General features: G+C 46.8%; 1 protein-coding gene across 5 annotated transcripts in view; it reads right to left on the reverse strand.

Moving 5' to 3' along the window:
- NADK (NAD kinase) overlaps positions 1 to 27800 on the reverse strand; it is a 798433-nt gene that overhangs the window by 440441 nt on the left and 330192 nt on the right. The window contains exon 1 of one of the 5 annotated variants that reach the window (XM_069610164.1): positions 25312 to 25501. The exons of the other annotated variants lie outside the window; for them this stretch is intronic. The gene's annotated coding sequence lies outside the window, so the exon portion shown is untranslated. Of the gene's footprint in view, positions 1 to 25311; positions 25502 to 27800 lie in introns of those variants that run through there. 5 annotated transcript variants of the gene reach the window in all.

Raw genomic sequence — 27800 nt, forward strand, 5'->3', positions numbered from 1 at the left:
TGTCCTCTGCGACTACAACGCATACAATATTTAACTCCCTGGGAACACCAACCCCCAGCTGCAGTACAATACGACAGGCCCTAGCTACGCAGCGGAGGAGACTAATAGCACAGATGTACTCCTCGCCCCACTACACTTGTGCCGCGCTGGCAATCGATTGTTTGCAGATCCTCTGAGACACCGCCTGCTGAGACCTGAGCGGAGAGGTGAAGCTTCCGGAGCGCTAACTTGAGTTGCATCACTGGCCCAGTATCCTGGCCTACTCTCACGGCTGCACCCCGGAGCACACCCAGATGGCGAGTTGGGCCCCCCTGCAGGTTGGCGCACAGTCTTGCTGGTGGTGCCATCTGGGACCCCAGAGCTGCACGTATGACTCCGGAGGGAGCAACTAGCGCCCCATTATCACTCCCTATACTTCACAACCTGCTGCTTCCGCTGACGACGTGGGGGGGGCCCCCACCCCCGCGGTCAATAGAGTCGCCTGGGAACAGACACTGGGCGACTGGACAGGGGAATCGAGCTACCAGTCCAGAAAATGTCTCTTACATCCCGGGGATCCAATAAAACCGGCGTCATGGACAAATACACAAAGGCAGCACCTAGGCCTGAAATGGATCAGCTCCTGAAGACGCATCCAACTCCGCCGCCTCACTAACCCCGGACCTGACCGCTATGTTGGAAAATCCATGGCTAAAAATGTTGCGTCCTTCCACGAAAAGCTGGATGATATCAATGCAAACGTGGCATCACTCAAATCGCAACTCGACCACGCAGGCACCAGAATCACAGAGGCGGAATACAGGATTGGGGCAAATGAGGATGGAATACAAGCACTCCAGGACACAGTAGCCTCTCTAACCCGAGACATGAAATCCGTCAAGGCGAAATGTGAAGACTTGGAATCCCGTTCAATAATGTGAACATTATTTCTTCATGGAGTGCCGGAGGATGCACTCAAAGGCCGGCTGGAGCTAGCAGTTGAAAACTTGCTGAAAGACTTACTGGGTAACACTGAGATGTCTTCGTTTTTCACCCTCTAACAAGCGCACCCTGCACTGGCCCCGCGCCCCAAGCCCAGACACTTTCCCAGTCCCATAATTGCTAAAATATTGCAATCTAAAAGTCCAGCAATGCAAGAAACATGTCTCTGTCCTTCTGATCCGTCACACCTCACTCAGCCTCTCTGCCTTTTTGACTTTGCCTAACAGATCAAAGTCGTTTTTACAGCAGAGATGCTCACCTGCACTTTATCCACCATACCCCGGTGACGCCATCTATAGGACTGGGAACATCCCGGCCCCCCTGTGCCACCTGGCAGTTTAAATCGGAAGCTCTGAAAGGAATTGTATTTAAAGCCAAGATCTGCTCGGATAGAAACATTTGAGTGTAACAAACAGCATGACACGACAGCTGGGGTGCGCTGGGAGGCCTTCAAGGTGTACATAAGGGGCATGTCCATCTCGAGGGAGGCGGGAATACTAAAGATGATCAGGAACGACCTTAATCGGTCAGGAAGCCAAACTGAAGGTCCTAGGGCAGGAATGCTCAACTGCAGCTACCCCTACTAAACTGGCACAGATACAGGAGGAATTGGAGACCTTTGAGTCGCATGCCTTGCGTGAAATCCGCTACTTTTTGCACCCACAGGAGGCAAGGAGATATGGGGAAGGGGAACGCCCAGGTAGAACACTTGCCAGACTGGTGGATCCTGAACCATTGGGGGTGCCATTTGGATTGTGGGACAATATCAATGTTAAGAAAAAAAAATCAACTTTGTTAAATATAGGTGCATGGTGGCTAAGAAATGCATTCTGAAATACTGGAAGTGATCTTCACCTCCTACCTTTACAATGTGGCTTAATGCACTTGCCTGGACTCAGACGTGCGAGGAAGAATATATAAATTCCCTACCGATGCCATCCCGTCCAAAAAATGCGTGGACTGAATTAGGCAGTTACCTTGTTAAAAGATCTGAGAGTGCCCAGGAGTCGCCTCTATATATACAAATGTATTTTTAACCAGAAAAGCTTGAAGAATTGGGATAATTGTACTGCGATCTGACAAGCTGATAAGTGAACTGTGTGTGTATAAAGAATTGTGGTTAAATGCATAAGATGTTCATGTCTCTCCTGACAAGGTGTACTGTACTAAGCTGCCAATAAATACAAGTTTAAATAAATAAAAAATAGTGATCATCAGGCGGAAGTTGCCGCTCAAGAGTCCCCTCCACCCCCATAGTGTTTTGTTGTTCCATAATATGTGCCCAAGTACAGGCCTAAAAGGTTGCATTTTGGCATAGACGGTATGGAGGCCAGAACAAGACTGACTGTACTTGCACACAAGAACATTGGAAGGGAACAAGCAAAAACTGCAGGAATGTTTGGGATTACCAGGAGTTTACCAAAAGAAGCCTTCCAGCCGAAAGATTTTGAATTTGTGAAAAATCGGACATTGAATGTGCTGGCCAGCAAACGCATGGAATTGATCCAGATTTTGTTTCCAGGGCCCAGTCTATGCCACGGAACATTACAAAAAAGGTTTGCCCTCAAGCTTGTTGAAAGGTTGCCTTCAAGATTCGAATGTGTGGCTCTCTTCCCAAAGTTGAATAAAGCCAGTTTTAAGCTTTTGCACAGTGTTTGGAAACGGTTTTCATTGTACAATAAATGGAATAGTAGGGCACTTGAGATGTCACTGTTCAATGATATATTTAATTAATTACTGTTTGTGAGCAGATTTGCCTCAACATTTCTATTTTTTCTTTGATTTTTGTATTTATTACCATCAATATAATTTATTTATACTAAATCAATAAAGGTCTGTCTGGTTATTTCAAGTATGTGACTCACATCAAATGTAGAAGAGACTGTCAAGTTTAAAACTAACAATTAGCAGGAGCGACATTTGGCTCCCCAAGCCAACTAATGTAACACTATAAACTAGCTCCTTGTTGCCTAGTCGCAGCTCCTGGTGACCGGTTACTGCTGGATACCCAGGCACTACTTGCAATTCCTGCTTATCCAATCCTGTTTTCGAGCACTGCTTGTAATGAACTCAATAGTTGAAGAATCTAAGAAAATTGGAGCAGCAGACATTCAGAAACTCAACGTCTCCAGAGCTCTGGTCCTCTCCAGGCTGGACTTCTGCAACAGCCTATTCCTTAATATGCCCAAATCCTCCCTTCGCACCCTTCAAATAATGCAGAATAGAACTGCAAGACTTATTCTTGGCCTCAAGCCCACGGACTGCATCACTGAAGCCCAAAAATAGCTCCACTGGCTCCTGGTGGCTTAGAGGATCAAGTTCAAGATCCTCTGCATCATCCACAAAGCTTTCTGGGGCCAAGGACCCCACTACATCCGACTCCTTCCCCAAATACCTCCCTCTAAGAGACCCTCTGTCATCTAGCTGCAACATTCTCTGTAGATCAGACGTTACTCCTAGCAGAGTGTGGGGGTAAATCTCTTTCCTCAGCAGGAGCATCCCTCCAATTGCCTCCCTGCCCCTCTTGGGATTCTGCCTGATCTCCTTAAGTTCCATAAGATTCTCAAGACCCAACCTTTCTCTTCTTCATTCCCTCACCTCTGCAAAAGCCCCCACACCCCCCTCTGTTGGATTGACTGGTTGGCTGGTCCCTTCTGAGCTCCACAGGGCACCTGGCCCTCCTCACCCAATATACCCCAGCACCCAGTGTTCCTGCCCACCCCCCAAAACCTGCACCTGCCCTTCTGCCCCCTCCAAATCCCTATGACAAGACTGGCGTGGTGTGGTGTGCATCCCTACTGAGCCGGGTCCACCTCCGTCCTTGCGCTTCGCATGTGTCCTCACTCCCTGCCTTCCAATGGCAATTGGCCAGCTGGCATCCCCTCAGCCATTGGCTAGCCTCATTGGCCCTCTTCCCCTCATCCTCCTCCCCCTGCACTTGAATACCTCCTGTTGCACTGCACCTCCCTCCCACCCTACCATTTTCCCCCTTCTGCCCCGACCTACACCTCCCCCCCACTTCCCACTGCCTCCTCCTGCACTTCTTGTCACTGCTCTTGAATGATTTGAAGGCCACAAAGCCTAGTAGAACCGTTCTCATTTTTCCTTCCCTGCCCCCCCCCTTTTTTTGTCCTGTGGCACCTTGAAAACACTTTTAGTATAGGCGCCAGGCCCCCAGATAAGGACATTTTTGCACATGAAAATCTTGTAAATACAACAGCTTTCTAATTTTTCGGTTTACGTTTGCACACACGTTTAGAGCAGAGAGCAGTGCAAAGGTCAGGTTACTTGACAGAAACCAGAAAGCTTCTTTTGATTTTTATCTACATGGATGTAATTGCAAGCCATGAATAAAAACCTCTGAAACAGAAGAACAAGTTACTCTTACCTAGTAACGTTCTTTCGATGGGATGGTCCGACGACGTATTCCATATCTTTGACAGAAATCACCACAGGTGTGCTGCTTCAGAAACTTTTTTTTTTTTTCAGCGTCTGCGTCCTGCGTCAATGACGTCGATGCGCCGTCCCCGAGGACCTCCTCCGACATCACCCGATGTGATAAGTAGGACGCACGACGCCCGTAGCCTCAGTTGTAGTTTTTCCCCCCAGAACGTGCAACACCAGTCTTCTGCCAGTCAGACACACAAGGCCTTGCGGAAACATAAGCTGCAATCGCATAAGAAATTCTGCAGCAGGGAAGGTAGGGAGGGAGCAATATGGAATACGTCGTCGGACCATCCCATCAAAAGAACGTTACCAGGTAAGAGAGTAACTTGTTCTTCGAGGGGATTGGGTCCTCCGACGTATTCCATATCTTTGACAGACTCCCAAAGCAGTACCAAAGCAAGGAGGTGGGAAAAGAATTTAGAACACAAATTTAGCATGCCCAATCAAATTGGGGAATAAAGGACTGCCTTGCCAAAGGGCAGATCCTGTCCTCGGATGGAATCGAGGGAGTAGTGACGTACAAAAGTATGTACAGAAGCCCAGGTGGCTGCATCACGGATGTTACGAATAGGAACACCCCTCTGTAGGGCAGTAGATGCAGCCATACCCCTGGTAGAAGGGGCCCGCAAGCCAGCTGGTGGGTCCTTACCCGCCAAGCGGTAACACACGGAGATAGCCAAAATAATCCAACGAGACCAAGTCTGTTTCGTCACAGCTTGTCCCAAACGCTTTCCAGCGTAACCAATGAAGAGTTGATCATCCACTCTGACCAGGGACATGCGTGAAATATAAAAGCTCAATGCTCTCCTAGGATCAAGCCTATGGAGCGTCACCTCTTCCTTACCAGGATGCGGAGGAGGAGAGAATGCCGGAAGAACAACCTTCTGGCCCAAATGAAATTCCGACACCACCTTCGGAAGAAAGGAAGGGCGAACTCGAAGGACAGCCCTGTCCTTATGAAACACAGTGAAGGGTGGCTTAACTAAAAGTGCCTGTAACTCACTCACTCTGCGAGTGGAAGTAACCGCAACCAAAAACAGTTTTAAGAGTTAACAGTCCCAAAGGGCAAGAATGCAAAGGCTCAAACTGAGCACCCATAAGAAACTTAAGAACAAGGTTCAAATCCCAACCGGGCACCAGAAAAGGTGACGGAGGGAAGACGTTAGTGAGCCCTTTCAAAAACTGAGAAATTAAAGGAATCTTAAAATAGGAATATTCTTCAGACGAGCGCTAAATATGGACAGCACCGCCAGGTAACCTTTAATGATACCCACTTGCAAGCCCCTGTGGGCCAAGGAAAGCAAAAAAGACAGAACCATGGGAATGTCACACTCAAAAGGATCCACATTCTTAACTCTGCACCAGTCGCAGAATTTACGCCAACGGCAACGGCACAGAGACTTTGCTGCCGGCCGTCTGGCCGAGAGCAACACCTCCAACACTCTTCAGGGAGGTCCCAATCCTTATAACTCAACCTTTCAGAAGCCAAGCGTGAAGGTTGAGGGATCTGACCTCTGGATGGAGAACCTGACCCCCCCCTCCCGTGAGAGCAGATCGTCTCGGTAGGGAAGACGACGTGGATGGCAGATGGACAAGTCGAGAAGGTCCGGGTACCACATCCTCCTGGACCATGCCAGAGCAATGAGGATCATCTGGGAACCGAACCTCCGTAACCTCCGCAGTACTTGCAGGATGACGGGGACTGGAGGAAAAGCGTACAGCAGTGGGAATGACCACTCCACCACGAACACGTCTCCTAAGGCTCCTTTTGGAGGAAATTCCCGCGAGCAGAAACTTTCGCACTTCCGGTTGACACTTGAGGCGAACAGATCCACTTGAGGGGTCCCCCAAAGGGCGAAGATCTCCAGGAGAATCTCCTGAGCCAGCTCCCACTCGAGAGATCGTGCTCTGCCTGCTCAGAGCGTCCGCCGTCTCGTTGTCGTCTCCGGCCAGATGAACAGCCAAGATCCAAACTTCCTGCTGGATGGACTAGAACTCGAGCTGCATCGCCTCCCTGCACAGAGGAAGTGACCCTGTCCCCCCCCCCTTTTTGTTGAGGTAGTGCATGGCCACCGTGTTGTCCGTTAGAATCAGGACACTCTTTCCTCGCACAGTTGGCAGAAAAGCCTTCAGGGCTAGCCTGACGGCCCTCCGCTCCAACAGATTGATATGGATGCTGAACTCCGACGGAGACCAACGACCGCTAACTGCAACTCGTTGGCATGAGCTCCCCATCCCGTGAGGGATGCGTCCGTCACGATCGTCACCTCCAGCCAGGGCAGCCAAAATAGGGCCCCCTTCATCAGATTGCCTTCGACGGCCCACCACAGAAGGTCCTGGGCGACCAAGGGTGGCACCTGAACAGGGTCCGACATCCTGCTGGAAGAATGCGACCACTGCATCTTGAGTGCCCACTGCAAAGATCCCATCCACAGACGAGCCGCTGGCACCAGAAGAATGCAGGATGCCATGAGGCCGAGCAACCTCAAGAACTCAAACGCCGGGAGCGTCTGGGCAAGTTGAAACTTGTGCACCATCTGCTGAATGTGAACAGCCCTCACCTGGGGAGGAAAACACAGCCCCTGAGATGTGTCGAGCACTGCTCCGATGTACTGGAGCCGCTGTGTTGGCGTCAAATGGGACTTCTTTAAATTGAGGGAGAAGCCCAGCTTGTGAAGGGAGTGGCAGGTGACGGACAGATGATCCAGGACTTGCTCGGGAGAACTCCCCCTGATCAACCAATCGTCCAGGTAGGGGTAGACGTGAATCCCCCCCCCTTCCTGAGATGCGCTGCCACCACCACCATGAGCTTGGTGAAAACCCTCGGGGCAGAGGTCAATCCGAACGGCAGGACCCGAAACTGAAAGTGCGAGTCGCCAACCGCAGGTACTTCTTGTGCTTGGGATGGATCGGCACATGGAAGTAAGCGTCCTTGAGGTCGAGAGACACCAACCAGTCCTGAAGTTGAAGGGCCTGGAGGACGAGAGAGAGTAACCATCTTGAACTTGTCCTTCCGGAGGAGTTTGTTCAAACCGCCCAAGTCCATGATGGGTCTCAATCCCCCATCTTTCTTCGAAATCAAAAAATAAGGGGACTACCAAACCTTGTTCCTCTCCGCTACAGGCACCAGTTCTATGGCGCCTTTCTCCAGCAGGGCTTGAATTTCCTGCGCAAGGAGCGGATCCAGACTCTTCAAAGAGGTTCCCAGGTGGATTGTCGCGAGGCCTCTGCCGAAAGGGAAGACAGTAGCCGTGGGTTATGATCTCCAGAACCCACACATCTGACGTAATGGCACGCCACTCTACAAGATGCTGCGCCAGCCTTCCCCCAACCGGCGAACCATGGGACCTGGCCTCATGACTGCGGCTGCAGCGTTGCCTGAGGGCAAAGAGGCAACTGCGCGAGCGGCCTTGGCACCTCGAGTACCCTGTTTTCCACGTCTGGCACTCTTACGGTGGCTTCTTTGACCGACAGCTCCTCTCGCTTTACTGAAGGACGAGTAATAGCGAAAGGAACCTCCCCTCCATTGTTGTCCCCTAGGACGAAAAGGCGGAGGTTGTCGAACCGCAGCGCCCAACGACTTTGCTGCAGCTTTGGAGGTCTGCAACCTCTCAAGGCTCTTGTCAGCCTTGCTGCCAAAAAGATGTTCACCGTCAAAGGGCATGTTGAGGAGCCAGGACTGCACATCAGAAGCGAATCCCGACTTCCGCAACCACACAAACCTGCATATTACGGTGCTCGCCGCCATGGACCGGCTGACACAATCTGCCATGTCCAAACCCGACTGAACGGCCTCACACATGGCATCCTTGCCATCCTGAACCATAGCAAGGAAACCATCCCGTTCGTCCCCTTCGGGAATATGTTCAGTCGCTAATGCAACACAGTTCCACAGAGTGTGTGTGAAACGAGACAAGGCACATACAGAGTTGGCCGTCTGAAGCGCTATACCTCCTGAAGAAAACACTTTCTTCGCCCAGCCATCAAAACGTTTGTCGTCCCTATCCGGAGGGATGGTAGGATACGATGCCTGCTTTGCCGGGGCCATAGCCGCCTGCACCACCAAACTCTCCGGAGTGGGGTGCCTGGACAAGTAGCAGGGGTCGCTACTGGCTGGACGGTATTTTCGCGACAAAGACTTGCCCATTGCCGAGAGACTCTCCGGAGCAGACCAAGCCGCCGTCACCCTTCTCTGCAGAGCCATATGAAACGGCAGTACCGGGTCAGTGGGGGGACCAAGATCGAGGATGTCTGTGAGATCATCCTGAACAACCTCCCATGGGGGAGCTGACCATCCCAAGTACTCGGTGACCCGAGACATAAGGCGCCGGTACGAAGAATCGGCATGAGTACCAGGCTCAGGCCTACAGAACTCCACCTCTGGAGAGGTGTCCAGTCCACTGGCATCATGCAGTGACTGCCTCAGGTCATCAAATTGGCTATGGTCCGAGAGAAGCTCATCTGGCACCGTAACCGGAACCAAGCCCTCATCAGAGCCCTCATCACCCTCTGAAATGTACTCCAGGCGGTGAGAGGAAGACACCTGGGGACCAAAGCTATGCCAGAGCCTTTCTAGGGGCTACCCCCGTGCCACGGGGCCCCTCCGACACCACCGCTTCGAAAGGTGTCGAGGGCGCCGAGAGTAGGGATGTAACGGTATAAAGGTATACCGTTAAAGATACCGTGAACCACTTAATTGAACAATAATAACCGTCACATTGTTCATACCGGTATACCGTTTATTCCGTTAAGTGTGCTTTTCAATCTGATTTGTAAAGGCTGCAATAAGCAAGTGCTGCGCAGTCTTGGTCTTGCACTGTTGGATGTGCCATCTGCCAAGTAGTTTCAGTTGGAGCAGTTTTTAATGCCATTCCATAAACCACACGTGCCTGACACAAAATCAATGTTAGCAGTTGGAAGAATAAATATAGTGCCAAGAAGGATAAGGGTTTACTTTGGGTTGGCGGCTTTGGGGTTTTTATATTTATAATGGATAATGTTAGCTAAACATATGACAATGGGGGATTTCCCTGGCTCTATCATTGAATTTACATATAAGTCACACTGCGAAATTCACTCATCTCTGTGGGTATTCCCTGCTGCCATACCAAAGGGTAACATGTCCGTGATTACTGAACACCTTTTGGCCCGCAAGTAAACTAAAGGCTGTAACGTAAAGAGAGAGTGTGTGTGTGTGTGTGTATGCGCACAAGCGTATACTACCATCAGCCTCCATTGATCTGTGGCATGCAGGTTATCAAGATGGCAACTTGTTCATCTTCACCAGTAGCCAGTGGGGGAGCTAAAAGCCTAAATGACCACTTAAGAAAAGCTATTTAGTTTGCTTTGCCAGTCGCAGCAGGGCTCCCCACCCCCCCCCCCCTCCTCCTCCTCCTCCTCCTCCTCCCCACACGTGCGTTTCTGTTTGGTGGAAGAAAGGGGTGGCATTTCAGTGGAAAGTATGTTGAAAAGCCCAATTCTGGCCCTGGGTGCCTGGTTTTGTTTGTGTTGATAAATCTGACAATTTATGACCTTTTAGAAAATATTTGTTAAGATTAGTTAACTCCACCTGCTATACCGCGATAACCATAATATACCGTCATTTGGCAAGAGGTTATTGTACCGTCATAAAACGAATACCGTGGCACCCCTAGCCGAGAGAATCAACGTCGAGCGAATCGGCGTCGAGCGAATCGGCGTCGACGTCAGCCACAGCGCCGCCAGCATCGGCGGCGTCGACACAGGCCTCGAAGCCAGAGCTCCGAGCGTGTCCTTCGACGACCTAGGCGCCGATAGCGTCGATGACACCCTCGGAGGCGGAGCCTCGAGAGCGGTAGTTGACGACCTCGGCGCCACAGGCGTCGACGTCTTCCTCTAAAACTGCACAGGATCGTCTCAAGCGCGTCGAGGACCGGGACCTGCAACGGGCATGGCGAGAACGGTTACCCTTGTCCGAGCGGGACCTCTCCCGCGAACCGTGCCTACCACCTGAGCCCAAAGGCATGCGAGCAGTGTCTCTCGACCGATCACGACCAACCCCACCCGGTGTCGCTTGCATGGTGGGATAAGCGACCTGCCGACGGGCGGAGTCTTTGGAAGAGGACGGGGAAGGCGACCAATGCCGGCAATTCCGGGAATGCCTCAAAGAGGCCGAGGAGTGGCGAGACCGACTCCTGGAAGGAGACCCATCGGACCTCCGACGATGACGCAGAGAGTCGCCTCTCGAATCATCCGTTGAAAGCCCCGCAGACCTTGACTTCTGGGGCTTAGACACCCTACCTACCGACAACTTCTTGCGCTCCCGCAAGGCCTTGGCCATGAGCGACTGGCAGTCGACACAGTCGTCCGTGTCGCGAGTCTCCCCGAGGCGCCAGAGGCAGGCGTCGGGCGAGTCCGTTACCGACATCTTGGACCCACAGTCCGCCCACATTTCTTGAAGCCCGGACGCGGGGTTGAAGACGAGGTAGACATCGTCACGAACAGACTTTTTCACAAAAACCGACCAGGTTCAAAGAACCGAGAAGAATACAACAGAAACTCCAAAGAGTCAAGGCGTACCGAGATTCACAAAGCAAACACGTTCGCGGAAAAAAACGGAACTGAGGCTACGGGCGTCATGCGTCCTACTTATCACATCGGGTGACGTCGGCCGTCGGAGGAGGTCCTTGGGGACGGTGCATCGGCGTCATCGACGCAGAAAAAAAAAATGTTTCCGAAGCAGCACAGCTGTGGTGATTACTGTCAAAGATATGGAATACGTCGGAGGGCCCAATCCCCTCGAATTTGTTTTTTGTGAAAGGCTTCAGAGAAATACAAACAAAAAAAAGAAACTGCATAGTGTGATAAAAGGAATGGTTTATTTCCATCCAACTTCTGCTCTGTTGTTGCTCATGGAGAAAACAGAAGCACTGTGCATGTTTATTTTCCTAGCATTTTAAGATTGTAAAATAAGATGGAAGACTAAGGTGCAAGTGAGAATTAATATTTTGTAACAAATTATGCTTTTTCCCCCCCCAGTGAAAGCAAACCAGTATTGCACAATTGTATTTTTCTGAGTTCCTGTGCGCATAATCATGCAGAGGCAGATCATTTTTACACCCATCATTTTACACACTGTTTTTATAATTCGAGTGTACATTAAATTATGACTATGCACGGTCTAGTTTACATCCATTCAACCTTGCAGTCAATGGGGTACATTAATATAAATGGTCAGTGGCAGTAGAGTCTTTGCTCACAATCACATGTGTTCTAGCCTCTCAAATATTCAAGACTACAGTTAAAACATCCAAAACCTGACACTCCAGGAAGTGCAAGCGCTGTTCAAAAACAAACAAAAGTTACATTTGTAATTGAAATAGAAACTCAGCAAAACCTGTCCCTGTGATAGTCCAGATAGGTATTTAACTTTATGTAGCGCTTCATAAATGGTTTGTCCAACATCTAGGCACTGTGATTATTATACCCCAGTTGATACTCAGTTAACTGACCTCTGAGGGATGTTAGCCAATAGGATAGCTCAGCCAGCTGAGCACTCGTTGCTGCGATGTGTAGGTTGCAGGTTCAAATCCTGGCAAGGCCAACCCAGACTGTCATCCTTTCAAGGTCGATAAAGGAGTACAGATTTCGGTTTGGTGATAATTGTGATAAATATGCACAGCGCTTTGCCAAAAGTGCTACATAAATAACCATTTGACCTTGAGGTTAAATATAGAATATAGCATGAAGCCCTTGCCCCTCTGCGCTGTTGTATCATAACATTTGCATACCATAAGGTAGTAATAGCTCCAGGAAATTAGGACTTTCATTAAACATCAAAAGGCAATTCTGCTATCAGACCTCAAAACACACAACACAATTCATGCTTGCTCTACTATGCAATTGGCTAGGTTTTTTTGTTTTCAACATTTAAATATATACATACTGGAGAGATAGAATGGCCACACCTTAGAGAAAAACGGAAAGGTGTATTCTGTCACAATGCAGAAAACTGCCGCATAGTAATGATTTCCATACAGTTTTTGCACACGTCGGTGTTATGTACAAAGGGAGGCTTTCACATAACCAGTAGTTTAAAGGTAAAGAACCTTTTATTTGCAAGTTGATGACATAAGACGACCCCCAGCAGGAGGAGTACAATCTTCCCACTAAGGCCCTGCTTCTTCACTGGCTCTCCTTGGAACCCTGCTACATAAGATGCAGTTCTATGTTCTATAGTATCTAAGTGACAATAGACATAGTGAAGGAAATATTATACACTCATGGTTTAACAGGTAAACATTGGAAACACTGCACATCCTAACACCTCTCCTCCTTAAACATAACAAGTAACTGTGTGGGTGAGGACCCACTAAAATTGAAACCTGTAAAACACATATTGAACAACTGAAATTGAAACCTGTAAAATAAATATTATACACTCGTGGTTTAACAGGTAAAACATTGGATGCGCTGCAAGTCCTGGCACAAATCAAGAGCATAGATATATGACATCTAGTGGTTGATTAGGTAGAGTGACAAGAAAGTCCCTGTCTCCAACTAACTGAAGACAAATTAACATTGAAACGGAAAAGCCACCCTTTCCTTATTCCAAATAGCTCCTCCTTTGACCAACACTGGCGAACCCAAGTCTTTCACAACTTGCTTGGGTTCAGAAAACAACGAGGCTCCTTTGCGAACTTTGGTGGGGAGCTTGACTTTAATCCAATCACCCTCTTTGACCTTGAGTTCCCTACAACAATTCTTCTGATCATACCTCTCCTTGGATCTAACTCCAGCTTCAAAAATTCTCCTTTTTACACTCTCTAGATCCACATCCACCATTTTTGATTTGCCCATCCAACCTGGACATAAATGAGTATTTGGTTTTCTTCCTCTCAAGATCTCAAATGGACTCACGCCTGTGACACTATGGGTAGTTAGCCTATACTGGAACGTGCGTTCCATCACTGTTCTCACCCAATCTCCTCCAGTAGCCACCGCTATCCTAATAGCCTCCATCAGAGTCCTATTAAATCGTTCCACACACCCATTACTCTGGGGATGATATAAAGAAGTATTCACCTGCTCAATCCCATGATTCTCTAAGAATTCTTTAAACTCTCTGGAAACAAGTTGGGTCCCATTGTCAGACAAACACTTTCTTGGAAACCCTTCTCTCCAAAACAGTTGTTCCAAAAATCTGATTATACTACTACTGGATATGTCCTTGAGTACACATACCTCCGGCCATTTTGATAATAAATCCATGACTACTAATAGGTAGCTATCTCTGCCACCACCAATATTAAATGGACCGAGGAGATCCAACGCAATTTCGTCCCAAGGGACACGCGGGGACTCCCTCACTACCATGGGAACTTTTTGCACTTTCAAGCCTTTGTTTCCCTCAATACATTCCACACAGTCTTTGACTTGTTCCTCTATGTCCTTGTCGATACCAGGCCACCAAAATTCAGACCTCACAAGTCCCTTCGTCCTGGCCAGACCTAAATGCCCAACATGGGCCAACTCCAAGACAGACTTCCTCATACCGACTGGCACAACCATCTGGTGACCCTTGTATAAATAACCATCCTGAATCCATAGTTCCTCCCTCACTTTGGCAAAACCATTCATCTCGCCCCTGTGGCTCTTAATTTTACCTTCTGCAACCAGAGTAAGTACTCCTTGATATACAACATCCTCCGTGCAAGACACATCCCACTCACTTTTCTTTAATGTTTCATGCACCTGGAATATTTCTGCACTCTCCTCTGAACTTGTAAAGTCACTATCGTCAGAAATTTCCCTCTGGACAGATCTAGACAAAGCGTCTGCAACCACATTAACCTCCCCCTTTACGTGGAGCATGGTATACTGTAACCCTTGCAATGCCGTGACCCATTTCATAATGCGTCTTGACACTCCCTCCAAACCACCTTTCGTAAAAATTCCAACCAAGGGTTTATGGTCAGTGCAAATGGTGAAACTCCTCCCCCACAAGAATCTTTTAAATTTCTCGACACCCCAAACGCATGCTAGAGCCTCCTTCTCAATAACTGAATATCTAGATTCTGGGCCCTTCAAAGACCTGGACGCAAAAGCCACAGTCTGTAAACCTGTCTGATCCTCCTGCATCAGAACAGCCCCAACACCATAATCACTGGCATCAACAAAAAGCAATGTGGGTTTACTTTCCTCAAATATTTTCAAAATGGGAGCATTGACAATAGCCTCTTTTATCATCAAAAATTCTTTCTTGCACCGGTCACACCATTTAAAAACGACTCCCTTGCGAGTGAGAAATCTCATATTCCTCGACATTTCTGCTAACCCCTTGACAAATTTGCCGTAAAACTCCACCAGTCCCAAAAATGATAGTATGTCCCCTTTAGATTTAGGCTCCTCCATTCTTTTTATGGCCTCAATAGCCTCCTCCTTGGGTCTAACCCCTTCCCCAGTGATCTCATGACCCAGGTACACCACTTTGTTGGCTTTAAAAGTACATTTTTCCAAGGCAACGGTGAGGCCTGCCTCCTTCAAAATATCCAAAACTCTTTTCAAACGAACATCATGCTCCTTCTCATCGCTCCCACATACAAGAACATCATCCTGATAACACATCACCCCTTTTTCACCCCCAAGTAATTTATGCATAATACTCTGAAACACACTTGCGGCTGAGACCAAACCAAATGGCATGCGAACACACCTGAACAATCCAATCGGGGTGATGAAGGCGGTGAGATCCCTGGAATTAGGGTGCAATTCAACCTGATGGTAGGCCGATTTAAGATCTAGTATGGAGAACACTTTTGACCCAGCTACTCCCACCATCAAATCATCTATTCGGGGAAGAGGAAACCTGTCTGCCACAACCATGCTGTTTAGATGTCTAAGATCTATACAGAGCCTCAAAGACCCATTGCCTTTTCTGACTACAACTATAGGACTGACCCATTCAGATGCTTCTATCTTTTCAATGACACCATCTCTTTCCATTCTCTTGAGTTCTTCCTCTACATCTCCTCTAAGAGCAAGAGGAATAGTTCGCAGTTTTGCAATCTTAGGGACAGCTCCTTTCTTTAGGCGAATTACATGTACAAAGCCCTTAAGACACCCCAATTTCCCAGATAACGTGGTTTGTATCTCTGTGGGCTCTCCTCCCGCAACAGACATTAGCTGCTCGGGATGACTTGCCTCAAGCCTTATCTTCAATTCAGCTTGATCACTCCATGACAACAATTCACCCCCTCTGTTGGTAACATACACACAACCTTTGGCCTTCCTGTCCTTAAACTGTAATTCAGCATCAAAGCAACCTATAATATCTATGGGAACATCTCCATAAGCATTTGCTTTAACAGTATTTTCCCACAGAGTACAACTATCGAATTTGTTCCTCCACACTTCCACACTTATCAAGGTGTAGTCAGCACCACTATCCATTAGCATGCGTACGGGTACACCTCGAATTACAACCTCAGCATAAGGTTTCTGCATTTTCACTCTGCCATTGACAGCATTCACTGTAAATACCACTTCTCTGCCATCCTCACAATATGACTCATCTTCATAACTTGCACTTATTTCATGCACTTGATTTGACCCAGCATTAAAATTTCTACAACATCGGGCAATGTGCCCTCTCACACCACACTCATTGCATATGATATAAATAGCAAAGCAATCCTTATCCGAGGCTATATGCGACAAGCTTCCACATCTAAAGCATCTTCTCCCCGGAAAACCTCTGGATTGTCCTGAATCCCTAACCATCTTGAAAGAATTCATGTCTTTGGGAATCCCTCTGCTATCTTTTGCAGGAACCCATTGACGCCATCCTCTGCCAGTTGCCGGTCTGTTCTCTTTGCTCCTTTTAGCATTCTGCGAGGCGCGTCTTGGATTCCACGTACTCTGCCTCTGAACAACCTTTGACACCTTCAGCACTGAACCCTGACTCTCATCCAACTTGGGTTTACCATTGTTCACAGTATCCGATTGAAGAACTTCAATGCACTTATCTGTGTGTTCCACCATTTTCGCTATCTCAATTGCTCGATCCAAAGTGGGGTTCCTCTCTTTCCATAGTTCTTTCCTAATACTGTCATTGGAACATTTAATCATTAGCTGGTCTCTCAAGTGCTCATCCTGACAGTGAGTGAATTTGCATTTCACTGCTAAGCCCCTTAAAGCCGTGACAAAATCCTCGATACTTTCCCCATTCTTCTGCTCTCTTGTGGCAAATTTATATCTTTCCAATATAATGTTCTCCTCCACTCTAAAATGCCTGTCCAGTTTGGCTAATGTCCTTTCATATGGACCAGCATCCAAAATGTCAGAAGGCTCCGGCAATCTCTTTAAGACCTCTTGGCCTGCAGTTCCCAAACAGTGAAATAGCAATGCCTCCTTGCGCTCATTGGAGTAGTTGGCACCAAACACTGCTAAGGCATATTTGCTGAATCCTTCCTTCCAGTCTTCCCATCTAACCCTGGGTTCACCTGGCACTGCCAGAAAAAACACAGGAGCAGGCACATTTGCCATGTCTCAAAGTTGCAGAATAGAATAACAAGCTTGCAATTCTGGTTTAACCAATAGAGCTCCCACCCAAACAGGTAGGTGACACTAATTAAAAGATAGCTGCTTGGTTATGTACTCACCCTGGAGCGCCTCACCAGGGTCATCGGCGGCGACTCCTTTCTCAACCTTGCTCAGTGTGGGGCCGCTCGGAAAACACACAACCCAAAATCCAATTATAAAAGTGCCAAAGCCGTGTCTTTGCCAGCCCGGTCTCCACAAGTTCAACAAAATTGCAGGGGTCCAATTCCAGCTCCCACAGACCACGGAGCCTCCAGGGGTTTTCCTCTGGTGCTAGCAATGTCCCTCCGGTGGATGCCACACACTGGATGTCAGGCCGTCAATAATCCACTGAAAAAGGCCCTCCCTCAGGCAAGTCAGGCTGGCTCCGCTCCACAGCCAGCACACTTGATCTGTAGAAAAGGCGCTGGGGGTCGTCCTCCGGGTCCCAATCCCATCCTCGTCGCCAAATGTTATGTACAAAGGGAGGCTTTCACATAACCAGTAGTTTAAAGGTAAAGAACCTTTTATTTGCAAGTTGATGACATAAGATGACCCCCAGCAGGAGGAGTACAATCTTCCCACTAAGGCCCTGCTTCTTCACTGGCTCTCCTTGGAACCCTGCTACATAAGATGCAGTTCTATGTTCTATAGTATCTAAGTGACAATAGACATAGTGAAGGAAATATTATACAATCATGGTTTAACAGGTGAACATTGGAAACACTGCACATCCTAACAGTCGGCTGGATGTCATACATTTTACTCTTGCAAAGGAAAAAAAGTCATTTTTACTCTTAAAATCACATTTACTCTCAAAGTTTAAAAATAGGGAGTAAAATACTCCCACCTCAAAATCTTATCTGGAGCACCGATATGTATTGGTTATTTGTAAATCACCTAAGAAAAATAAATTAAGTCAAACCTCGTTGGAAAGGAGGAATCATAAGTGGCTCCAGATAGCAACAGATCAAAGGTTTATGTGCCACAATGGTAGCCAACATTAAAATAAAAGGATTGTCTTGCCAATGTGCACTATGAACATGCGCCCATGGCCTTTGCACATTTACATCTTACTGTGGAGGCCCACATGTGGAGGACAACCAGGTGCACATGCATCAACGCAGAAATCAATATGATTGTTGGAATAGACTTAAGCCATTCATTCGAGGCATGCTGGAATTTTAGTGATGTCAACTTTTTTTTTCCTTTTATTGTTGCTCATTGCACATGTTGCCCTGGCTGTAACAGTCCACCCAGCCTGGTGCTAAATCGCCCACCCCCCCCCAAACCATCCCTTCCCGGTCCGTCCGTCCATGGGAGCGTGCGTGCGTTCTCTTTATTAACCCATCCCTTTTGTATTCAAATTCAGTTTATTTCAGAAAAGATGTGGCCCACTGGCCCAAAAAACTGGCTCACACTATAAATGTTTTTTTGGGGGGGGGGCATTGCCCTATTGAAGTATAGAGGAATCTGAGCCTGTATGCACCTCGCATAGTGTCATCTTTGAAAGAATGTGTTCATGTTGTGGGACCAGGCACATTGATACCGTTCAAATGGAAGAATATACTTTCATATGTGGGATACTTGAAATATTTGGTTGTTTTTCACTGTACAGGTTGGCATTAATAGTGTTCCATTTTGGCCAAAATGAGTCGAATATGCACAAAGTGATACAATTCACTATATTGAAAGCTTACGTAGGAAGTTTTCTATTACTGGGAGCTGTCTTTTGAAACGGTTGGTCACCCGTAACATAGGGAGAATGGAAACATAAGACAATGGAAGAAACGTTTTAGATAATATTTATGCGAGTGAGTATGGCAAGTGTGCTGTGTGCTACATGATTAACGTTGTGACGGATGAATATTCAATTTGATGCAAATAATAGACATTGTTCGGGTTAATTATAACTTAAATTGATGGTTAACATAAATATGTACTGTGTATATAATTATAAATTGTGTACAGAAATATATATTTGCATTCTCAGTTTTACATGCTATATTATACCGATGTGCGCCTGTCATGGGTACAGTTCACCGGTCAACGGCTCCTTCAACCGCAATTGGACAATAATCATCAACAGCGTATCTGTGGTAACCATATTCTGGGACGATCAGCAGACACCAAGCTATCCTTTTGCGGTTCAAGTTATAGGAGCAACATGGCAGCCTATGGGTTCTGAAAACGTGCAGATGTGAACGTTTTGCTAAACCACTCATTTCTCTGTAATGGAAAGCCATGTGCGCCGATCAGAAATCGGCAATGGAAGATAACTTTCTGTAAAGAAAGCAAACACTGGGATTGATCGATGAACGAAATCAGCATTATAAGATCACCATTCACACAAACAAAAAATGAGAACCATGCGATGTTCATTGGCTATAACCTCGATTGGAAAAGGTGTGCCATATTTTTGTGGACTTAATTACCTCTTTTTAGCATTATGTCAAAATTAAAAACTACTTGTTATGCTCCTGGCTATTGCCGTTTTCTTCAAAATAAACGGTTCATCCTTTTTGTGAAAAGAAACAAAAGGTTTGCGTCTGCTGTGGATGTGTGGGTTTATGTGCCTTGTTCTGCATTAGACAGGGTACGTTTGGCTACGCTGCCCACTAACATCATTAAAATAGGTGGAGCTCATCGGGAGCGTCTAGTGATGTCACCTTTAGAGGCAGGTGATCTGAATTAGTGCTGCGAGAACACTTAAACAGGGCGATGGATCAACGGATAAGATTAGCACATGATGGCGGTTCCCGACCTGCCGTTTTCGCAAGTGTTAAAGTGATAAAAACCCGGGCAAGTTGCAGTGGATTTTCTTTTTTTAGAATGACCAGTGTATGATCTAAAAAACACGGCTGATCGATTTAACCAATACAATATCTGACCGAAATACCCCTTTAGTAACAGAGGACACTCTAAAACCACTCATTAGCCTCTGCAATACCTTGAGGTATGGGCATTTGCCAACCCTGGCTTGCCGATATAAACTGCTGTAGGAGAGAACAATTTCTATACATTGTCAAGCAATTGTGATATCTTCAACTTTGTTTCATAAAGTGTGGTTCTCAAAATTGAACACATGCCCTGTTCAAGGAGGACCCCATAGGAATAAGCTAGAAACATTGCACTTGGATATTGACGAGGCTGTGGATCAACTCAATTATAAATTGATAATAACAACAAAGTATATGATATTATTTACAAAATGATTTTAAAACTAGAATGAAAGGTTCAAATAGTGCAAAACTATAAATTAGTACCAACAAAGGGACAGTAGCCTACATATATCAGGGTATTTCAATGCACAAATCAGAAAATAATTTAAACATTTGCAACAATTTAAAAACGCATACACATGAGGTAGCTGGTACACAGAAGACACTTCCGCAAAATGGAAGGATTTGCCATCTACGTAGACAACCTAATAGAGTGGAGAATATGCTTCCATCTTGTACAGGATAACGTATGCTGGCCCATTGGAGTGAAAATGTTGGTGAACTCGTCAAATGTCAGAGCTGCTTATATTGTCTATTAAAAGCATTCCCCTTCCTTCCATTTTGAAGAGACTCAGGCCTGCATCAACCATCGGACATCTTCCGGGGCAGCCCCACATTTTGAAGACAAATGAAGAATGTCTTTATCATTTAAATGACAGGAAGGGCATGCAACACCATCATTGCTAGTAAAATATATGGCATGGCTAAATATATTTTTATAGCGTCACAAATGAAAGGGGATGATTTTAAGGCTATCGTTGGTGTGCATATGTGGAATGAAATAGCAGCTCTGCTGGGACTGACTGATTTGAAGGGTGAGTAGAATTATTAATCTGGCATTGTTTTTTTTCAGACTTCGGTCAGTTGGATGAGCGGGGGGGGGGGTCATTGTAAGACTCAATGTCATGAGGACAATCATTTTAGAGTCATTTTCACATTTGTTTTATTGGTTTTTCAAAACAAAACTTGTACAAGTATCAATAAAGAATAAGATGCAAGAAAAATGAGTCAATGAACAGAACAATCGAGAATGGCATACAAACAGTACAAGGGGTAGGTTAAACACAAATTCAGCCGTTAGACGTTCACCTATGCCATCTTTTCCCAAATTACGGGGGGCAGCCCCGAGATCTGTATACCCATTCTTCCAATAGCATGCAACTGCCCCCTCCCCCCAGCTTGCTCCCATTTAGCCAGAGACAGGGTGCACCCACTCCCCATGCCATGTTGAATTTAGCCAGTGCAGTGGACAGAAGGAGCGTTTCAAAGCGAGTGTAAGTTGAATCACCCCCTATGCCCAACAAGGAGTCTCTCAGGTTAACGCTAAGTTCCTGGTCGAGTAAGGACAGCCCGCCAGAAATCGTGTATCATCAGACATTGCCACAATAAATGGAAGAAGGATCCCCTGGGAGCCTGACCATTTTAGAGCCTTTATAAATGCACCATTGCAATCCATACTCTGGGCCAATTGAACCAATTGTTGTGAACCAAGACTATCGCTCCGAGAATGTGCTTTGGAAACCTGGCATGCCCCATCTGGAAATGATGGGTGTAATGTTTATTTGCAAGCCTTGGTATGGGATATTCTATACATTGATTATGGGACCAGTTACCAGGCCCGTGTCTAGCAGCAGGTAGGCTGGGCAATGGCCGGGGCACCGTTGGGGAGGGAGTGGGCATTCAACGAAAAGGGCACAGACGGGACAGCCTTTTACTCCTCGGAGAACTGCTTGAGCTACAGGGACAGAGGCAGGAAACAAAAGTCTGCCATGCCCATATCCATACACCTCCCACGATGAAGCCAATGGTGCGATACTCTGCTGCAAGATTTTTTTTAAGAAGTCTCCCATCTCCCAAATGAGCAGCTTTTTGCGAAAATAAGCATGCTTATATGACCGCACAACTTTGGACAGGGTGATCATTTCTGCATAACACTGGCATACCAGAATGTTGGGGTTCATGGTGGACTGAGAGGGCTTTTTTTGCTGGCGTAATCAAAAGTGCCAGGGACTGCTTGCAGGAGTAGGCAGTTGTGGGGGCAGGGGTGGGAGACTGAAGTAAATGCCAGGAGAAAGGTACAATAGTAGAATGGGAGGAATGTATATTCATTTACAGTCTTGTAGCAGGAGATGAAACTCATGCTCGTGTTTGTGGGTTGTTTTAGGGTGAGCAGGTAAGAAACCCCATGTCAAAAGGAACACCAAAGGGGTTTCTTTTGAAAATACTTTTCTCCCGGTATGCGGATTCAGTTCAAACAAAACATTTTTTTTCAAAAAAGCACTAACTCCCAGAATGGGCTACTCGCTCCATATACTCGTTTTTCCCCATTAAATGCACATGCACTCAAACGATTTGGCAGGCATTGTTGCACTTATTCTAGGTACTCGGTTAATTTGCAACATGACTGCTTCACCTCATAGCCTACTTACTGTTTGTCTTTGCTCCTGCTGGGCGCAGGCTTGCTGAAAGGTTAGCATGGATCTTGCAAAATTAGCAAGTGCTGCTTGCTTCCAAGTGGGCAGGCCGGTCATCAAGCTGAATAGTGGTCATTAATGGACTACCGGAGCCTTGGTTGGGTGGCAGGTCACCGGGATTTGGTGGCGTGAGAGCACGGAAAGGTCAGAAGGAATTCATGATGAACTCCACACCCAAGTCCTGCCCAGTTCCCTCTCCCAGGGACTTCAGGAATCCACACCTGAATGTCTGTGCGGCTGCAGCTCCTTGTGAACAGCCTCCACAGCGCCACCAGGTAATTCCAGGGAACTTGCCATCCGCATATGCAAGTGGGAAAATTAGGGTTGTGGAATATGGCAATTCGGCAAATTGGTGAAAAGTTTTATTTTGGGGTTTAACTTGTGCCTTTTATAAGCTGCATTCAAATAAGTCTACACATTTTATTTGGCGCTTTTATGATAAATGATTTATAGATGTTGCTTCATATTTGGTCTTTAGTTTGTTGTCCTTTCACTAATTCTTTTGTTTTTCTTGCTTTGACTTTTATTTTCATTTGTCCTTTCCTTTCTTTCTCCTTCTAACCGACTTGCTTTATTTCTGCCCATCTCACCTGTCACACTCTTTATCTTTGCCTCCTTCATCAGTCTCGCGTCACTCCCTGTGTCCCTCGAACATCGAGTAAGCCAGCCCCCTATTCCTAGACCTCACCACCTCTATGGAGTCTGGTGCCCTTGCTCTGTTTGGTGCCCACTTCTTCATCTGCAGAGGTAAACTGGCCCCCCGATATATATAGATCATTAATGCACCTATACATTTTGCTATGGCACAGTAAGAATTAAACGCCCCTAACGCCCTCCACCTCCAGGCTGCAGTGCAATTCACCCTCCCTTGCAACATGGATTGGGGAACCTTATTTTCAGGACAGTCCCCGCCCCTACCCCGACTCCCTATGAGGAGCAAGGACAGGGAGCTCAGCCCCCTTGCAGGATGTTGTCCCTTGCAAAACTGTCCCCATCTAGATGATGCCGTCCTATTAAATGACGGCGAGACCTGTGCGTTTCCAGGGGCGAAGTGTGGGACCTGATCCGGCCATTACATATTTCGCTTCCTCCAAGGCAGAATTCAATTCTAGCACAGACACGGTTTGTAGTAGCATTTCCGTTCAGTAAGATAGAGGGTACATATACAGCAGGCTGACATGATCTGCACCATCTCACAGGGACAGGGACCGGCCTCCAGTAAGCTAACTCAGTATTGTAATACAAATAAGCATTTTTGCAGAAATCTGTTTTAACCTGGAAGCCGCAGGTTTCATTTCCAATAATATAGCTTGGGATGTTTTTTTGTATTGTTATATGGTTAAATATTTAATCTTTTGACAAAACACAATGTAGTAAAATCATTAACATTTCTCAATACCAATTATGCAAATTCATAATTAAAATAAGGGAAAAAAAACAATAAATGGTCAATGCTATAGCTTGGCATGTTACTGCAATTGTGTGCAACCAGAGGAAGCCGGTGCATTAGCGACTCGCTGAGAGAAATGGAAGGACAGGGCCGGCTGGAACGAAGGATAGTGAGGAAGAGAAGAGAAAGAAAAAGAAGGCAGGAAGAGAAAAACAGAAAGATGGGGAGACGGTGCTGGTTAGAAAGGTGGAGGGTAGAGGATGGGGCAGGGCCGAATAGAGGAGAGAAATAATGCATGTTAAGTGATTTTTGAGAAGAGAGGCGAGTAAAGAAAGACCAAGGAAAGGATGAAGAGAGAGGAAGGATGATAAGATGGGAGATTGTGGGAGAGGGACATTGGAATTGTTTTCCCTCCTCTTCCCTTTCCTCCCGTGTCCCCTACTCAAACTCCCCATAGCATGCAAAATGGGAACTGTACACCACACATCCCTGAATAAGAGCCCAATAGGTGAACCATATTTAATCATGCACTAAGCATAAAAAGTATGTACCTTTTATTCAAAATATGGCATTATTTAGCTATAAAAACAGTACAAGCCCACAGCGAAAGAGAAGCAAGAACAATAGTGTGGTAACATCCAGTTTTATCCTTTCTGGTCATGTGGTCCACGTCTCATATTATTGGGGGGGGGCAGGCAATACGAACTAGGCAGTACACTGTTTCCTTTAACCTGTAATGGGGCAATGTAAAACAATGGTGCACCCAAAATGACCCTTTTACGAACAGTCACGAAACCGGAGGTGTGGACCAAATGATCAGAAAGGACAACAGAACACTTACCTTCGAACACTTTAGCGAATCTGAGCAAGCATAGCCATCTAATAGGTGCACCACCTCAAAACGGAGTATTCGAGCCTTGAAAAAGCCTGCACTGTCGAAACAGGTGTCGGCTTAGACGCAAACCTACTGAAACTCACAGTCGGCACCCATGCCCACCGCCTAAATCTTTCCCTATATTTCACATCCATCATCTGAGCAGCACTGCGTTACCAACTCTGAGGGCGGGGGGGGGGGCAGGGGGTGGCTCTAGTTACACTTCTATTTTCTTACAATGTTGCTATCAATTGTTCACGCAACAGCAATATGTGCTTTTGCTGTAGCAACATCTAGAAGAGTGCCCTTCACTTACACAACGAACATAATCGTGGGATGAAAAAAATGAATTCCTGTTGCAATATTGTTTTATAGTACATGGTCTACTTTTTCTTTTTAATTAGAAGCGAATAGAACGGTACTGAAGTGCGCATTCTGCTGTTTAACCCAGGCCTAGAAACTGACCTGTGTTACTATAATAGACCGACGTGCATTTACACCCAATTTCCAAAGAAAGCGGGAGGGTTCAGGCAATGAAACCAAGTACATTTAAAGCGCATATCTGATCGAGCTGAAAAGACTCACCGTTCAAACTCTCCGTAGACGTTCCCGTGGTCGGAGGCAGGCGCTGGGTGACTATTACACCCCGACCTGCCGCGCCCAAGTGCAGCGCGTGACGAGACCAGCTCGGAAACCCGCGGGGGCCCAAGCTGTTGAGCACAGAACGTCCACCCTCCTCGACTAGCGGCTGAGGGTGAAAGTGTCACTATCGAAACGGATCAGTTTAACAGGAAACGAACTTCCACTTATGCAACAAATGATATCAAGTAGGGTCGGCTTCTCTGGAAACACTGCCACCTACAGAACAGTTTCGAGAATCTACCTGCTCCCAGTGCCAAACCTCCAGATGTTACCTCCAGTCAAACTTCCTCCAATTGAACACAATTAGTTATTTTCTCTGTGAATTCGAGAAACTGGGGGCGGGGGGAGACAAATGGGAAAAAGGGAGATGGCGAGGCTAAAATTCGCAGTGCAGAGAGTGGGCAGATGGGATTTAATGCCTATGAGCTTGAAAGAGGAAGAAATCCAGCTGTGCTCTTACGCCGTCTTTTGAGAGAGTTCTTTGAATGAGAAAGTCGCCTATAAAGCAACATACTCTTTGGATCACGAAAGTTATACAACGTTTTTGTCTTAACACAATGTTAAAAGTGGACTTTGCACTGTAACAGATATATAAACTCAATGCTCCGGACTGTGCATAAACTCATTACAGCGAAGAAATGTCGGCAGCAGAAACGTTGAGGCGACAACATTAAAGTCATGTAATTCACCCAATATGGTATTTGCATCATGTTCTTTCCTGCACACATCATCAAGAGTCAAACGAAAGCGCCTTAGAAAGCGCCTCACATTCATTTGCAACTCACCGGCTGCAAACCAAAGAAGCAAGCAAATCGGTCCTGTGTTGCTTATAGGCAAGCCTTGGATTCAAGCAGGTTTGTATTTAACCATGCTTACTTTTAAATCTATTACCTGTGCTTCCAAGCTTATATTGTACTCCAAAAAAGAACAATTCGCATGTTTTCACATGTATTCTTAGATCCTCCTGGGCTTCTGTTTGGACAAATTTTGTGTGTGTTTTGGGCCCCCTGCAAGAGCCTGCATTCCTCTTTACCCACGGCTTCCCGGCTTGGCCTTCCCCCCTCCTCCCGCCTCCCAACACCGCCCCAGTCCCTCATTGGCCAATTTTCAAAGAGCCATCCAAGGCTCGTATGGAGCCTGCTCATGCTGCTGCCTTTTCCACCAGGCACTGCAGGTGAGCGGATCCAAAAGAGGACTCTCTTGGGCCTCTGTTTGGACTCATTTTGTGTGTGTTTTGGGCCCCCTGCCCCAGCCTGCATCCCCTCTTTCCCCACGGCTTCCCAGCTTGGCCTTCCTCCCTCCTCCCGCCTCCCAGCCCGCCCCGGTCCCTGATAGGTTGGCTCACTGCTCATTAGTGACCACCCCGGGGCAGCCCTGTGGCTAAGGGCCCCAATGCAAAGGGCGGCTACAACAGAGGCAGCTCCAGAGAGTGTCTGCAGTTGTCTGCAGGGGAAGCCAGTGAAGCCAGCAGCTAACAGACACCAACAAAAAAAAACGAAGTGTGGCATGGGTGGGGTGTAGAGCAATTACTCTACTCCAGAAAGCCCCCGCCATTCTACCTTACCTCTCCATAACGTAGACTGCCATAGACTTGCGCCATGCATACTTGGAGAGATTTGTGACCACCAGCCTAAATCTACTCCTGGCTGGACTGTAAAAGTTGTCTTGCATCACATACTAACATACTTGCCAATAATAACATGTGCCATACCTACATAGACTTGTGAACATTAGCCTGCGCCGCATCTACACAGGATTGTGAATGTTAGCACAAGCCACACTTAGATGGATCTTCAATGTTAGCACGTCCCACACTTAAATGGAACTGTGAACACTGATCTAGACAGAAATGTGAATGTTAGGATGTTAAATAGCATATAACCCACTAACCAAAAATGCTTAACTTCTCTGCATACTTCTCATTCAAAAAACTCACACAAGCATCTCTCGCAAAACAACCCGCACGCACTTCACAACACATGCCGCACCAACAGCACATGAGGACTGACATCGATCCAATACTCGCACCAAAGCTCAGCACCCGGTGTATACCGAGTTGAAGCTGCCAACGGAACACCACTCCTCTCACTATCCTACTCCCTCTTCACCTCACTAATCCATCCCACCTTCTCGTTTGCAGATCTGCCAGAGCGCCTGGGGACCAACTCTGTTGGTGATGGTGCATGGTACAAATACCTTTAACATTTAACATCTGTACAGATACAGCTTGGAGCAACTTCTCATAACCACAACAGAAATGCAAGCCTCTGATGACCAGTTACTTAAAATAATGGAAGTGGACAGCAGTGAAAAACTCAATCTCCACAAAGCCAGACACAGATCCTTCTGGTCTCCAGATAGAAGACAGTAGCAGATATGCTAAGTGCCCCCGCGGTAACTGTTATGGGCTATTGCCATTGGCAGCATACCAA

Source organism: Ambystoma mexicanum, chromosome 8 (assembly GCF_040938575.1).
Source record: "Ambystoma mexicanum isolate Mex_15411 chromosome 8, UKY_AmexF1_1, whole genome shotgun sequence".
Classification (NCBI taxonomy): Eukaryota; Metazoa; Chordata; class Amphibia; order Caudata; family Ambystomatidae; genus Ambystoma; species Ambystoma mexicanum.